The 16794-nt window shown below is 42.2% G+C and overlaps 1 protein-coding gene across 2 annotated transcripts in view; it reads left to right on the top strand.

The window, feature by feature from the left end:
- Positions 1-562: 562 nt before the first annotated feature.
- VDR (vitamin D receptor) overlaps positions 563-16794 on the top strand; it is a 159056-nt gene continuing 142824 nt past the window's right edge. The window contains exon 1 of one of the 2 annotated variants that reach the window (XM_073663187.1): positions 563-722. The gene's annotated coding sequence lies outside the window, so the exon portion shown is untranslated. The remainder of the gene's footprint in view (positions 723-16794) is intronic. The other variant, XM_073663186.1, reaches the window with a different exon arrangement.

The following is a 16794-nucleotide window of genomic DNA, read 5'->3' as shown; positions in this document are numbered from 1 at the left end:
TTATTACTTTTGTCAGTTTCAAGTTATTTCTATGACCATTGTGGTTTTTTTTTCATTAACACAGAGGGGTACCAACAATTTTGACCGCATGTGTGTATATACATGAGAAAAAAAGGTCGCACTCCAAACATAGCAAAAAAAGTGAAAATAATTCCATGCCAAAGGTACACAATGTTTGGCTGAAGGTGTAATCCTTTCCCCACGGATTTTCTCTATATATCTATAGGTTTAGCAGTACTGACTCCAAACATTGAGGTTTTCTCCCCAGTTTCCAATACATTATATGGTAAAGTGAATGATAGAAATCAAAATTATAACTGGTTCCACAATCAGCTTTTGTACAACTATGGCCACAAAAAAAGTTATGGCTCTTGGAAGAAGGGGAGGAAAGTGCAAAAAAAATATGGTCCCAGCAGGAAGGGTTAATGCAGCACGATGACTGCGAGTGTTATAACTGGTGAAGCAGCGTAATAACCTTCAGCGCTGTACTCTCTTTGGCCGCGCAGTGAGGGGTTAATCCGCGCAGCCCCGCCCCCCGGTGACAGTGCCGCCTGTGAGTGGGGCACGGTGCTGTCAGCCGCTGCCTCCTCCCACTGCCGGGACATTCCCCTCTCTCCTCCCGGCCGGGGAAACTTGTCACGTCCTTTCGTGTGTTTTCCCCCAGTTTCTGTGACTGGAAGCTGCGTGTAGAGAGCGCAGGAGCCGTGGGGTCCGGACACAAGGTAATGCCCTAACTTCTGGTCTGTGAGCAGTGACTGTAGTGAGTACGGGGACTGCCTCTGCTCCGGGCACAGACACCTTACTGTCACTGACAGTCACTGCTTCCTATGACCGGAGCTTGTAGTAACTGGAAGCGGCTGGTGCGAGGCAGCATGTATGGCAGTGAGGGGTGTATGCTGGGAGTAGTAGTTCGCTCAGCCTGCCATGTCCCCCATGCTACAAGGTGCTGCTGTCACTTCCACACCCGCTGTATCACCTACTCATCAGCCCTGAGACGTCCACAGTGGTCTCTGGTGTGTGACATCTCCTCTGTAGAACTATTATAGAGAACTTGTGATGTTCTGTCCCTGGGGTCCACCTGCTTTAGGTCCAGAGGCGCCGTCCCCACCTGCTTTAGGTCCAGAGGCGCCGTCCCCACCTGCTTCGGGTCCAGAGGCGCCGTCCCCACCTGCTTCGGGTCCAGAGGCGCCGTCCCCACCTGCTTCGGGTCCAGAGGCGCCGTCCCCACCTGCTTCGGGTCCAGAGGCGCCGTCCCCACCTGCTTCGGGTCCAGAGGCGCCGTCCCCACCTGCTTCGGGTCCAGAGGCGCCGTCCCCACCTGCTTCGGGTCCAGAGGCGCCGTCCCCACCTGCATTATTCTCCCCAGAAACGTCTCCTCTGCCCCACACGTTTCTATCAATTGGGATTTTTTCATCCATTTATGTTACTTTTGACATTTTTGTTCTGCGCTAACTTTCTGGAAAATGTAGTTCAATGACCATTATAAGGGGAGATCTAAGAAAAGTAGGCAAGTAGGCATTCTCACTACTCCTGGGCACTGCCACTGGCATCGCCTGGCATTGGGATGGGATGTGATTACACTGTGCCACATGAAAGTGAGGGGAGCGCAGGAGCAGGGAAGGGTATCTGCTCTTCTGCTCTGGGGTCTGTATTTTGGCGTAGTCTGGTCTGGGGTCTGTATTTAGTAGTTTGGTCAGAGAAGTGTGTTTAGGAATAATCTGATCTGGGGTGTGAGTTTAGGGGTAGTCTCGTCAGGGGTCTGTATTTATGGGTAATCTCATCAGGAGTCTTTATTTTGGGCCAGTTGGGTCTGGGGTCTGTATTCAGGGGTAATCATAGCTGAGTTCTGGATTTTGGAGTACACTGCTCTGGAGTCTGTATTTTGGGAATAGTCCGGTATGGGAGCCTGTATTTATTAGTTTGTTCTGGTGGGGAGGGGTGGTCTGCTTAAGAATTGTCTGTTCTGGGGTCTGTCTGTATTTTAGACTAGTTTGAGTCTGGGGTCTGTATTTAAGGGCATTCAGCTCTGCAGAATGTTTTTAGGGATAATCTGGTCAGGGTGTTTGTATTTTGGGTATAGTCTGATTGGGGTCTTTATTTAGTAGTTTGGTTGGGGGATCTGTTTAGTTATGGCCTGTTGGTCAGTTCTGGGATCTGTTTTTAGGGATAGTGTAGTCTGGGGCTCTAGTTTTAAGGATAATTTGTTTGGGGCTTGGGGGGGGGGGGCGGTGGATGGGGTGTGGACAGGGGTTATGTTTGTTTAGGAATAGTCTGTTCTGGTGTCAGTGTTTAATGGAGTTGTCCAGTGATTCAGTGAAGATAAGTTATCACCTATCGACAGGGTGGACAATAGCTTATTTTCTATGAAGGTGCTGGTATAAGGGAATAAATGAAGTGGCGGCCGGGCTTGCATACCGCTGCTCCATACTAATGCCCATAAAAGTGCCCCCTTCTGCCAATCGGTGCAGATCCCAGCGGTTTGACCCTCAACAATCTATAAGTTATCATCTCCAAATGGCCTGTATTTGGCTACTTGGGTGGCTGTGATCTATAGGCTATGTTTTGGTTTATGATATTTATTTTGGGGAATTATGCATTGTCTGGAGTTTAAAGCACCACTCCACCCTTTTTTTAATAAGTTCTCTGCCCCATATCATATACTTACCAGCCTCTATCTGCAGCTCTTCCCGGAGCCACTCCAGTCCTGCGTCGCCATCTTATGACCACAACTTCTGATTGACCAGAAGTCAGAGGTAATGGCCACAAGCCTCTTTCTGGCGCATAGACTTACATTGAGTAGCGATTTCTGCCTCATCCAGAAAACAGTGGAGCGATCTGGCAGGTCACGACCTGCAGCAGACCGACCAGAGCCGCACCGATAAAAGAATTAGACATCGGCTGGTAAGTATAATACTAGGGACAAGGAATTTAGATTAGTTCCAACATCTCCAGTGCTGCAATAAAAAAAAAAAAACACTGGAGTGGTGCTTTAAATGTTTTATAAATGGGTGAGATATAAGGCTAATGATTTTATAATAATATTATTATTATTATTATAATGATTTTATGTGAGTTGTGCCAAACATCGCAATTTATTTCTCCCCCTTGGAATCTTTCCTGCCAATTATATCGATAGCCAGAGGACCATTGGTGTAGGCTGCTGATACATTTTTGATAATTCCAGTTTTTTTATTTGGTGGCTCTAACTCTGTATCTCCAGTTCATCACCCCAGATATTTCCTGTGGATTTGCTGTTTAACTGCTCTGCAGTTTTCTATCGGAATCCAAGTGGAATGTTTCAGGCGGTTTTGAGTTCCGTGACCATGCAGACCTGTCTTTTAAAAAATGGTGTGTGAGCAGTTTTCATGCAATTTTTTTGTGTATAAATATGTGCCGAAATCCACAACAAAAAGCTTTGTGTAGATGCCTTTAAGCTGCCCATACACCTGAGGTCTTATTTAGATATTTTTTTTTCACGCACGTGCGATTTTCATCTGTGTTCTGGATCAGATGCTCATCAGGGTTTGGTCAGTGTGCCCACTTACCATCAGTGATTTCTTGTATCCCCCCCAATAAAACTGTATACCTACTACTCATTACAGTGTTAAAAACAGACAGCACACAGATTGCAGACCCTTAGACTTGAATTTTGATTTGTGACTCAGATAAAAATCAGATATGCATCTGTGATTTTTTTTTTTCCACTAACACAAAAAACATGGACATGTGAACTGCCCTGTATATTATAATAGGTATATGTTCTATCCTTGAAAAACACAGACCACAGAAGCAGTGGGGGACATATCATTGGTGCGACCTGTGCAGCCGCACAGGGGCCCATTTCTACCTCCAAAGCAGGTGGAATTGTACATTATGATTAAATATTGCAATGCAAAGGGCCCATATACTGTTCTTTCACAGGGGCCCTCTTCCATCTGTGTCCGCCAGTCCACAGAAGTCTGAATAAAGCATTAGGCTATGTTCACAGGCCGCTTAGTTTATCGGACAAGGCATATCTGTAAATCGCGGACGAGTCTCGCTGCATGGGCAGCTCTGTGTGACCGGTGCAGGAGTTCTCTGCTATAAACATGCATAGTCTAGTCCATCATTTGGACCAGACTAGCGCATGCTGCAGTTTTTCTCCATTTTGAATTGAGGTTCGTGTGGAGCATAACCCATGTGCACCAGCATACAAGCTGACATTGGGTCCGTGTGCGATTCGTTTTACACACAGACTAAAAATATGTTTGTATAAGCGTAGCATTAGGTAGCTGAGGCCAAATGCTTGTACATATGACAGCTACTGGCGCGACTCCCCCACATGCATACGTTTTCAATGGGACAGGGGAATACGCTATGGAAACAAAGCATTGGCCATTTTGAAAATCAACTTGCCCGGTCTTTTTCCCGATAGTCAAGCTACTTTCCCATTATTATTTTGGTGAGTTTTTGATGTTGCACATTTTCTGCACCTATTAAGTAAAAAAAAAAACTCACCAAAAACTCCTTGTGGGAATATAGCCTCAGAGCACCTCAAACACACTAAAGTCATCCAGTCCACTCAAAATCGGTGAGTTTGACTAACTTTTCTCTAATGTGAATGGGCACCTTTAGGCATACTGGGGATTTTCTCATTGTTTCTCGATAAGCTAAATAGCCTGGACTCCAGACAGGTACTTATGTTTTTATTCACTGATAGCAAGCAGAGACGGCGGAATTTAGGAGAAATTTGCACGTAAAGTATATTACAAAGTTACAGAATGTTTTATCATTGTATATGAAGAATTATTTCTATAGGCTTGTAAACCAGGTCTCCTGTTGTCCCTATTGTTATAGGTAACATTTCTGTGCTCACCTGTTCCTAATGATGAGAGGAAGGCTATATGTCAGTTAGAGAGGTTACCCATCATCCTTTCTCACGCCATTGTACCTGTATCGTACTGCTGCTGTGTTAGGCTGGGGCTCACTGCGTCCGTGCACTTAGCACAGTACACATCAGGAGCTTTTCCCCACATAACTTAAAGGGGTATTCCCATCTCCAAGATCCTATCCCAATATGAAGTAGGTGTAATAATAATAATATTAGCAAATACCTCCAATTAAAATTGTAGTATACTTCTTCAGATTCGCTGTGTTGCTTACCCCATGTGCAGGGCATTGCAGTAGCTCAGGTATCCACGCTTACAACCATTCATAGTGACAGTTAGACTGCTCTTAGTGGTCATAACCATGGATACCTAAGCTACTGCAATGCCCTGCACATCGGGTAAGAGACACAGCAAATCTAAAGAAGTATACTACAATTCTAATTGGAGGTATTTACTGATATTATTAGCTTAAAAAAAAACTCCATAAAGGAATAGCAAAGTGCATTTGCCATAGACATGAATTGAATTGACAACACGAACCGCACTAACGTCTATTGGGTATCGCAAGATAACTATATAAATGAAAATATACCTAAAAAAAGAGAAGATGGATACCCAGGACGCATTGGAGATATATATAAAATATAATTTTATTTAGATATTATTTTATTATATAAACATTACATAATAGGTAATGGGGAGAGAGTAGCTAAAACAGTAAGGAGAGCAAGATATAATAGTCCCAATAGACAACAACAGGGCTATAACAGTAGTCCCCAGGCATAAATAAATGGTAGTTCACTGATGTAATAATATTCGGTAAAGTGACCACAATAAAAGTCAAACTGTGGGTAGAAATCACAGAATGAGCAGCAAGATGATTATATAAAAAATAGATGCTCCATACTATGGTTCATAGCACCAGATGTCAGAATATCAGGTGATCACCTGGTGATAATCATATAGTCTGCTCATTTAATCGTGGTATAAGTGCCTACGGACACAATAAGAGACCGGGGACCTATAATAACAGTTGGCTAAACATATCTATGTAGAGCATAAAGAAACTACCCAAAAAGGTCAGCATAAATACCTTGAGTCATGGTAGCTGGGGACTAGCAGAGAGAGCCTGTCTGACGCCTCGACGCACGTTTCGCCTCGGCTTCGTCAGGAGGCGAATTGAGTCTTCCCAGAGTTCATGAAGTTTCTGAGGAGGATTTTGGAGAGTTTCCATTCTAAAAATGCTTGAAAAAATAAACTCAGTGTGAACATAGCCTTATGTGCTCCCCATATTCAGACAGAATTCTGGTGCATACACCTCGAGCCATATTTAATGAGGGTTTTAGACACTATCATCACAATGGCTCATGCTGGATGATGAAAACATTTGCTGCATTTTAAGATTTTTTTTAGTCTTAAAGGGGTTTTCCCGCAAACAAAGTTAATTTTAATCAATAGATATTGGAAGAATAACTTCCACAATTGGATGTGTTTATCAAAAATGTTCCTATGCTGAGATAATCTTATAAATGTGCCCCTGCTGTGTACTGTGTAATGGCTGTGTCTGACTGTGCAGGAACATGGTCTGATCATACCACATCTCATGGGCAAGGGGAGAAGAAAAAGAATATACTGACATTACACCAGGGTATCACAGCTGATTCTTTCTTTGAGGTAAAACTTTTTTAAAACAGGCAGTGAAATGTTTTACCTCACAAAAAGACTCAGCTGTGATCCCATGCTGTAATATCTATATCCTCTTTTTTGCTTCCTCCCCTGCCCAGGAGCTGTGATATGATCAGACCATGTTTCTGTACATGGTGAGACACAGCCATTACACAGTACACAGCAGGGGCACATTTATAAGATTATCTCAGCACAGGAACATATTATTTAAACACATCCAATTGTGGAAATTATCATTATTCCAAGATGTATTGATTAAAATATACTTTAAAATTAACTTTGTTCGTGGGAAAACCCCTTTAAGTTTACACTGTCTGAAAATTATGTGTAGGTGAGTCTACCCTTGTGTTAGTTTAATAACTGAACATTCTGGATTTGTGAAGAATATCGCAAACAAACAAAAGTAGATGAAAGGAGTTGGCTCCTGAACAAAATGTTTCACTTATCCACAGGCTAGGTAATAATTATATGATCTCAAGATGTTCAACCAGTAGTCATTGGAATCGAGTGATGGTCATACATGTGCACTGCTGCTCCATCCATTGTCTATTGAGTGCAGGGCTCTGCTTTCTTCCAAAGTCCCATAGACACTAAATGGAGCTGCTCCACATGCTTAGCCATCACTCCATTTAAAAGGAGAATTTGGGACACCTTTTCACGATCAATGAAGTTCCAGTTATCTTTTGGATAGATGATAAATATTGTTTTTGTGCAAACTCCTTTGATGCCATATTTTTTCAGATCCAATAGAAACAAAATTATAAAATCACAAAAACGTTCACAATCAGCATTAAGGTAGCTGAAATTGCAGTCTCCATCGAAGACCTCCTTCTGACTGCTGAGATTCCCTAACGTAGCTATTGAAAATGTTAAACTTTTCTTTTTGCCCTTCTTTCTGGTGGTGTCACTCTTTTTAGCTAGACCCTATGGTGTATTCAACTGCCCTGCACAACCACCATCTAGCGCGGGGGTCTCCAACACAAGTGCCACAAGCTCTTAACATTTTCTTACGGCCCGCAGCCATGGACGGGTTATAACGAGAGCAGCCTGGGCTACTGCCAAGGGCCCGAGGCTCATTATAGTCTTTTTCACCATCACTGGCTGTGTGCGTCCAAGCATTCACGGCGTCTTTCCCTGGGCTTTCTCTAGGATGTCATTGCACAGGCTGCGTCATTTTGCAGGTACCTGGCCAGAAGAGGATGGATGTGGTGTTGCAGGGTATCATCTGGAGAAGTGTTTTTTTTTCATAATGGGGAGAGCATGACGCCAGTGGGAGGGGGGTGGGAGAGAGGACATATAACTGTAATGAATTTAGTGGGTGGTGAGAAGACATGTAATTATAACAAATTGGGGGTGGGTGGGAGAGAAAATATGGAATTGCAATAATTTTTGGGGGAAGGGGATAAAAAAGTACAAAAGATAGAGACTTGTAAAGACAGGAGAGGCACAGTGTCCAATTAGTTTATATTGCTGGATATAATGGGCTAAGTATAGTTAATGGGGGGTACAGTGCTGGCTTATCAATTGATATTTTGAATGGTGGGTTGCTATTGGCTAATTACATATTAATGGTATGGTGTATGTCTGTATTCAGAGGCTCAGGGTGGGAGACCTTGTCTATGTTGCCACCAAAGTCGCCCTGTAGACCCAGGTTCAATTTAGCAGTGCAGCCTGTGCCTTAACAGGATTTTTCTAAGTAGCTCTGGACTTTATTTTAGTTTAAGACCCCTGATCTAATGATCCCTGTGCAGGATCTTGCAGAACAATGCAGGTCAACCAAAGACATTATTGGATCTCAGAGAGATGAACAGAGCTCTCTGCAGCCCCACTCCTGTTTTTTGTATCTCCACTCAAATAATTGGAATAAAATTGATTCCAAGGATGGAGGCCAGGTTGGCATCCCAACTTTCCCAGTTCTGCAAAATATCCAGTTAGAGTATGTACACACGATGTCATTCTCAGGTAGATTCCTCAACGGAAGCCACCTGAAACGCCTGTCAAAAAAAGCTCAAAAGAATGAACATATTCATTTCTAAGTAAAAACGACGTGCTGTTCATATGCTCAGGCTTTTAAATGGTTTAGCCGCTTCAGCTCTCTAAAAACACCAAATGGACTGACCATTCTTCGGGCGTTTTCTGCTCGGAAAATGCTTTGTACTCTACAATACAAGTCAATGAGAAAGCTGAAAAGATGGCCGAAAGACTATCAACAAATTTCGGAGCGTTTTGCCATCATTTTACCTCAAAAAATTCTTCTGTCTTCATTATACAATGGAGTGAAAAAATGACTGGAAAATGACATTTAAAAAGATGCTACAAAGACCAAGAAAAAACCCTCCAAAAAAACTGCTGGGGTTAAAAACCATCAGAAAAACCCAGAAGAAACGACCGTAAGGCCACTTGCAAACGTTGATTGTTTGGTGAGTTTTTACCTCAGTATTTCTCAGCCTAAAGCAGGAGTGGGTGAAAAATACAGAAGTGGTGACGTGTTTCTATTATACTTTTCCTCTGATTGTTCCACTCCTTATTTTGTGTTACAAATACTGAGGTAAAAAACTCACCAAATATTCAACGTGTGAATGTGGCCCAACAGTTCCAGCAAAGTAGATGAGATTTATAGAAATCTCATGTCCACTTTACTTTTTGTCCGCTGGATAATCTGCTCTGCGGTGCGTATTTCAAATCCGCAACATATACATTTTTTTGCAAATACATTGAGTTAGGCGACGCTCTCACGATGAGATTTTGGTGCGTCTTTGACTCCGCATGTTTTTGCTGCATCAAAAATGCAGCGTCTTACAGTTCCAGCAAAGTGGATGAGATTTATAGAAATCTCCTGCTCACTGTGCTTTTTTTTTTCTTTAACGCTGCGTAAACTGACCTGCGGTGCGTTTTTCAAATTTGCAGCATGTAAATTTCTCTTGCGGTTACGCTGAGTTTTCAGTGTGGATTTTCCCCATAGACTTACATTAGATGCGGAAAATCCGCAGCAAAAAAACCAAAACAACGCACATGCATTTTTAATGCGTTTTTGCCACCGAAACTCATCAAAAAAGCATATAACCCGCACCTAACTATAGCAACAAAGTTTTGCTGAAGCAAACAACCAAGAAATATCAAAAACAAAGCTGCTAAATTTAAAGAAAGACACACCAAACAGAGACAAAAAAACATGGCGTGAAAAACGCAATAAAAACGCATGTTAAAAAACGCTCACAAAAATGAAACGAAAAAATGCAAATAACCTAATTTAAACAATGGGCGTCGCAGGGGGAGAAACACAATCTTCCTCCGCCATGTACCACTGACTGGCTAAAGGCTATGCCAAATGCCCATCTTTTCCTCCCCATGTGCCAGAGCGGGAAAACTTGGCGGGAAACCTTTTCCCACCATTTAACCCTTCTGGAGAGGAATACAAATGCATGGCAATGCCATGTATTCCCCTCCTGATGGTCCGGGTCTTGCCATTTAATTAATAGGGGCAGAAAAATCTGCCACATCCAAAACGCACCAAAAGCTCATCGTGGAACACATAGCTTTAGGAGAACCTGACAAATCAAACCCTGTACTCTGGATTATAGCACTAGAAAAAAAAACAATAAAAAAGCAATATACGGTATTTACTTGTATGAACTGCAAAGTTCATAGGAGATCATATGCTTTAAAACATGCAGAACAATTAATTTATGCCATATTATGCCAGACCTAGAAAACACTATACGAAACATTTTTTTCTTTTAAGTCATTTACAGATGCTCCTAGAAGTACAAATACTTCTCTGTAAAAACAAACTTTAAAAGTACATCATCTTATAAAAAGTAAATGCATCATACGATATTTGTGTACTTCCAGTATACTGTATAATGTAACTAAATCCAATTTACTGCCATTTGCAGTTAATGATGATAACTTTGAAATGAGAGCTACGGTTTGGAGATTCGCTGTATTTCTATGCATTGAATTTAAATGAAGACATAAGTGAAACGCTCCTATTATGTGCTTTCAGCACTTGTAACAGAAATACGGAAAGTTTAGTAAACTTCTGCTTTAAAGAAATCTATAGACTTTGTTAATGCACGTAGACAAAATTTGTAATCTCTCATGATTTCTTCTACTTCCTACTCTGAATATATAAAGTGCACAATTATTAAACAATTTTTATTTTTATTGATTAATTTTATTATTGAACAACTACAATGCTGTCGGTCAATTCAAAAGATTACCGTATTTTTCCAACTATAAGACGCACTTTTTCCCCCCTAATTTTTGGGGAAAATTGGGGTGCATCTTATAGACCGAATTTAGCTTAACGGTGGGGGTCGGCAGCAGGAGTCGGGCGATACTGCGGGCTGATGCTGCATGTCCTGCGCTTGGAGGAGGGGATGTTTGGAGGTGCGCAGAGACGAGATCTCAGTGCCGAGATCGCAATCTATGTAGGCGCTGCCTCTGGCGGCCATTTTCCTGGAGTCTACAGCATAGAGAACATGGAAATGTGGGGGCTCCGGACCGTCAAACACTCACTCTTAGGCTGTGTGCCCACGTAGCATTTTTCAAGCGTATATGCTGCGGAATTTCCGCAGCGTAAACGCTTGAAAAACGCATGTATATCCGCACCCCATGTTCCCCAATGGGATTCCGCAAGTTCTATGCACATGCTGCGGATTTTTCCGCAGCGTTTATGCCGCGTTCAAAAATCCGCAGCATGTCATTTAATTTTGTTTTTACGCGCGAAAAATGCGCGATAAACGCGTGCGGAATTCCGCATGCGTTTTTCCGGGAAAGGACTTGCATTTATGCAGCAGAAATTTTCTGCTTCATAAATGCAACGTGGGCACATAGCCTTACCACCCTGCGACACGCAGCGTCACACCTCCAGACATCCCCTCCTTCAAGCGCAGGACCCGCAGCATCGCCCGACTCCTGCCGCCGGGCACCGCTGAGCAACCCCTTTTTCCAGCCTGGAATGGGACTCCCAGCCTGGAATGGGACTCCCAGCATCACCCCGCAGCGTCTCACCTCCTGTATCTCTGCTCCATCACTGCTGCTGCCCCTCGCCGGTAAGCTGAATTTGGACTGTAACACGGACCCCCATTTTACGCATTGAATTTTTTTCCCCTATTTTCCTCCTGAAAATATGGGGTGCGTATTATGGTTCAGTGCGTCTTATAGTCCGAAAAATATGTTAATAAACCTGAAATCAAAATATTTAAGAAAGTAAAAGTGAGGTTTTAGTTTTCTCAGGAGAACATCTACAGAATTATTGGGCAACTATTAGGCTAAGTGCTCACGATGCAGAAATGCTGCGGATTTTTCCTGGGCATTTCTGCATCTCCCTGGCAGAAAAAACGCATCAGGATTTTACATGCTTTTTTTCTGCCAGGTAGAAGCGTTTTTAAAGCGCTTTGAAGTTGAACATTCGATTTCACATGCGGGTTGTCAAGCGCTTTTCCAAGCGATTTTAGCATCACTTGGAAAAGTGTTTGACAACTTGGTCACACTATATAAATCCATGCAACCGGCATTGATTTATGTTGTGTGACCAAGTTACGATGCTGCAAATGCAGCATCAAAAGTAAAAAAAAGAATAAAAATGGTAATATAAAAAAAAACCATTATACTCACCTTCCGATGGCCCCTGGTCTCCACTACGGTGCGTCCGGTGGCTTCGGCGGCTCATGGTGCTCTAAAAAGGACCTTTCATGACGTCACTTAATCATGTGACAGGTCACGCGACTGCCGACGTCAGCGGTCGTGTGACCTGTCACATGACTAAATGACGTCATTGAAGGTCCTTTTACACCACCGCGAGCAGCTGAAAAGCCAGCAGCGCCGCCAGGAGCAGACATGGGGCCATCAGAAGGTAAGTATATGTTTTTTTTTTTTTATTTTAATTATTTTTTAACTACAGGTACTATGGTACCCGGAAACACCAACAAATGCATTCTGAGACCAAATTATTATGAATGAAAAATCAATTTATTAATATAGAACTGGACAATACAAAATAAAACCATAATATTAAAAACACGAAATATAAAAATAGAGGAGATCTGGGTGTATCCATGGATGTCAAAAATATAGGCTAATATGCAAAAACCAGCACATAGTATTACAAGAATTGCTTATACAGGTGCAAAATGCAAAAAATAGAAAAAATTGAGATTTTATTAAATAATAATAATCTTATAATACATAAATTTATTCAATCATGATAATGGATAACAAAAAAGGGCAAAGTGCTTTAGGACCCGTAAATAGGTCTATGAACCATGAATGAATCAAAATACCATGGTACCCTGGTCTGGATGAGAGTCTCCTCTTCTCCAGACCCGGGTACCATCCGCACATTGAATCGCATAACATCTGCATGCATACTTGTATATATGCGGATGTTATGCGGTTCAATGCAAGTCAATGGCAGCGATTCCGCAAAATTAATGGTTGTGCTGCGGATTTTTCTGCAGTGATAATCCACAGTGGAAATTTCCGCAGCATGTGCACAGCGCATGCGGATTATCATTGGGGAACATGGCAGATAACTTAACATGCGTTTTTAATGCGTTTTCGCAGTGGAAATGGCGCCGCGGAAACGCATTAAATCCGCATAGTGGGCACACAGCCTTAGTTTGCAGACTTATTATGTAGCTAAGTGAAAAATGTACATTTTCTCATCTCAATTGTTTATTTTCATCTGTTAAACTGAGAAAAACCAAACAACCCAAAATGTACAAAAATACATTTGACATTTTTAAAAAATTTCAGTGACCAGTATATGATCAAGTTTTTGGGCAGCACCAACCACAGCCTCCCAGACACTGTTTAGAGAGGTGACTGTTTCCCTTTACTGGAAATCTCCCTTTTAAGACTGGCCCACAAGTTCTCAATAGGGTCTCAATGTCATTATTCTTTCATCTTTAAGGCCTTTGCTGTGCTGCAATGGAGCATTGTCCTGCATAAAAATCTTGGTTTTCTTGGATGTCTGTGCTCGTTACTGATCCAGACACAGGCCCATCCATCTGGTCCGTCAAGAGTCACTCTCATCTTATCAGTACGTAAAACCTTTTGAAAAATCTGTCTTCAGATATTTCACCTTATGTGTCTTGTTCAGTAGTGGCAACCTACTATTCAGTTTTTCCTGGACAACTGGACCAAAATTCACGGATGGCCCAAAATGTTTACAGACATTTGCCCCTCCCCTTAATATACACCACGCCCCATACAGACCATGCCTGTTAATAACAACCACACCCTCATATTGCCCCAAATAATACAGAATACTACAGATACTGAGAATTACATCCATTATACAAGACGAGAGAAGTGGTACTGTGCAGTGTATATATACAGAATAATACATATGCTGAGAATTACACCCAGTATATCGGTCAGGAGAAGTGGTACTGTGCAATGTATATATACAGAATAATACAGATACTGATAATTACACCCAGTATATAGGACAGGAGAAGTGGTACTGTGCAGTGTATACATACAGAATAATACAAATACTGGGAATTACACCCAGTATATGGGACAGGAGAAGTGGTACTGTGCAGTGTATATATACAGAATAATACAAATACTGGGAATTACACCCAGTATATGGGACAGGAGAAGTGGTACTGTGCAGTGTATATATACAGAATAATACAAATACTGGGAATTACACCCAGTATATGGGACAGGAGAAGTGGTACTGTGCAGTGTATATATACAGAATAATACAAATACTGGGAATTACACCCAGTATACAGGACAGGAGAAGTGGTACTGTGCAGTAAATATATACAGAATAATACATATGCTGAGAATTACACCCAGTATATGGGACAGGAGAAGTGGTACTGTGCAGTGTATATATACAGAATAATACAAATACTGGGAATTACACCCAGTATATAGGACAGGAGAAGTGGCATTGTGCAGTGTGTATATATTCAGAATAATACTGATATTAAGAATTACACCCAGTGTATAGGACAGGAGAATTGGAACTGTGCAGTGTATATATTGTAAGGCAGCGCTACTCATCATATTGGGGGATATTCGCTGCACTGGGTCAATTAAAGCACACCAGCCACGTTTTTCAGTTTTCACACTTCAGCAGTTTATTGCACTTCATAACTGCTTATCACACAGTTCATCTTAGGGGCTCACCGGCATATTACACACATAACATTCGGGAGCCTTACCAGCCACAGACACGTCCACTTGGCTCCAGTTACCGCCCTCAGCTAGGCAACAACTTAAATGTCCATATAACGCAGTGTTTTTACCTTTGGCGGGTTTTAGCTGCTTCAGGTTTATTCTGCCACCACTGTGGCTTTACGGCTTCCCAGATGGGGGTCTCCAGCCCTCGTACCATCCAAGGCTACTGGTATGCTTACACAGCCAACATCCAGCCTCTGCCTTTCAGGCTCTTGCCTTCCAAGCCTCTGGCCCTCCAAGGCTACTGGGATCGCTTACACAGCTAAGGATCCAGCCTCCGCCTATCAGGCTTCAATAGGCCTCACTGGGCCTCACACTCTAGCGGTGTCCCACACAGGAACAGGCCTCACGCCTTACACACACTGTCTCAAGACTACCAGGGTTTATATATCCTGTAGTACACACGCACAGGACCTGTGCTGATGTCATAGTCATGTGATCAGACATTCTGTGTGCACAGGACCTGTGCTATGTCACAGTCATGTGACCAGTCACCTGAGGGGGGGAGGTACATGGTCAGCCCAAAACACATCCTGGACCATTACAGTAATGCCAATCAAGCCGCTGCATTACAATATACAGAATAATGCATATGCTGAGAATAACACTCAGTATATAGGACAGGAGAAGTGGTACTATGCAGTGTATATATATACAGAATAGTACAGATACTGACAATTACACGCAGTATATAGGACAGGAGAAGTGGTGCTGTGCAGTGTATATATGGATAATAATACAGATACTGAGAATTACACCCAGTATATAGGACAGGAGAAGTGGTACTGTGCAGTGTATATATACAGAATAATACATATGCGGAGAATTACACCCAGTATATAGGACAGGAAAAGTGGTACTGTGCAGTGTATATACAGAAAAATACAGATACTGAGAATTACACCCAGTATATAGGACAGGAGAAGTGGTGCTGTGCAGTGTATATATACAGAATAATACATATGCTGAGAATTACACCCAGTATATAGGACAGGAGAAGTGGTACTGTGCAGTGTATATATACAGAATAATACAGATACTAAGAATTACGCCCAGTATATAGGACAGGAGAATTGGTACTGTGCAGTGTATATATACAGAATAATACATATGATGAGAATTACACTCAGTATACAAGGCAGGAGAAGTACTGTGCAGTGTATATATACATAATAACACAGATACTGAGAATTACACCCAGTATATGGGACAGGAGAAGTGGTACTGTGCATTGTATATATACATAATACATATACTGAGAATTACACCCAGTATATAGGACAGGAGAATTGGTACTGTGCATTGTATATATACAGAATAATACATATGCTGAGAATTACACTCAGTATACAAAACAGGAGAAGTACTGTGCACTGTATATACTGAATAGGGTGGTGCAAGAAGCTGTGAAGCGGCGCTGGTGTCACTCAGTGATTCTGTCTCGGTCCCTGACGACATCTTCTTTCCCAGAAGCTACACTCACCTCTCCCACAGCTTCTATCACTGTGGATCCAGGATGTCTTAAGAGGGCATCAATGCAACAAACTGTTTTAAGTAACTAGAGTGCTACCCCCTGATGACATACTATTCCAGAAGAGGTGATAGTCGCTACAGGGAAGTGAGTGCAGCCCCAGCTTCCCGTGACATCCCATGCGAGACTCCTCTCAAATGAAATGTTGCAAGAAGTGTAGTAAAAACACATTAGGGATTAGATAGGGAAAAGCGTAGGGTATCGCTAACATGAATATTTTGTTCTATGTCCTCTGTATCAAACCCGAATAAAGAAAACTGCATGTCCGTTGAGATGGATTATCCCTTCATCCTTGCTTGCATCACCATGCCATGGTAGAGCCGCCACCCGTGCTCCAAATTGCATAGGAATACAAACAGTGAGTTGGAATCTATTTCTTTTCATTATAAAAGTGCTTAGGGTGTAAAGATAGAACTTTAGAAAGGATATTTTAGCTTTTGAATCAACCCTTGAAAGGGAACTTGTCATGGAGAAAAACACGATTAAGCTGCAGATATGGGA

The sequence above is a fragment of the Phyllobates terribilis genome, unplaced genomic scaffold (assembly GCF_046119375.1).
Source record: "Phyllobates terribilis strain yellow unplaced genomic scaffold, ASM4611937v1 Scaffold_2__4_contigs__length_985480577, whole genome shotgun sequence".
Taxonomy (NCBI): domain Eukaryota; kingdom Metazoa; phylum Chordata; class Amphibia; order Anura; family Dendrobatidae; genus Phyllobates; species Phyllobates terribilis.
This window is presented reverse-complemented; position numbering and strand designations above follow the sequence as displayed.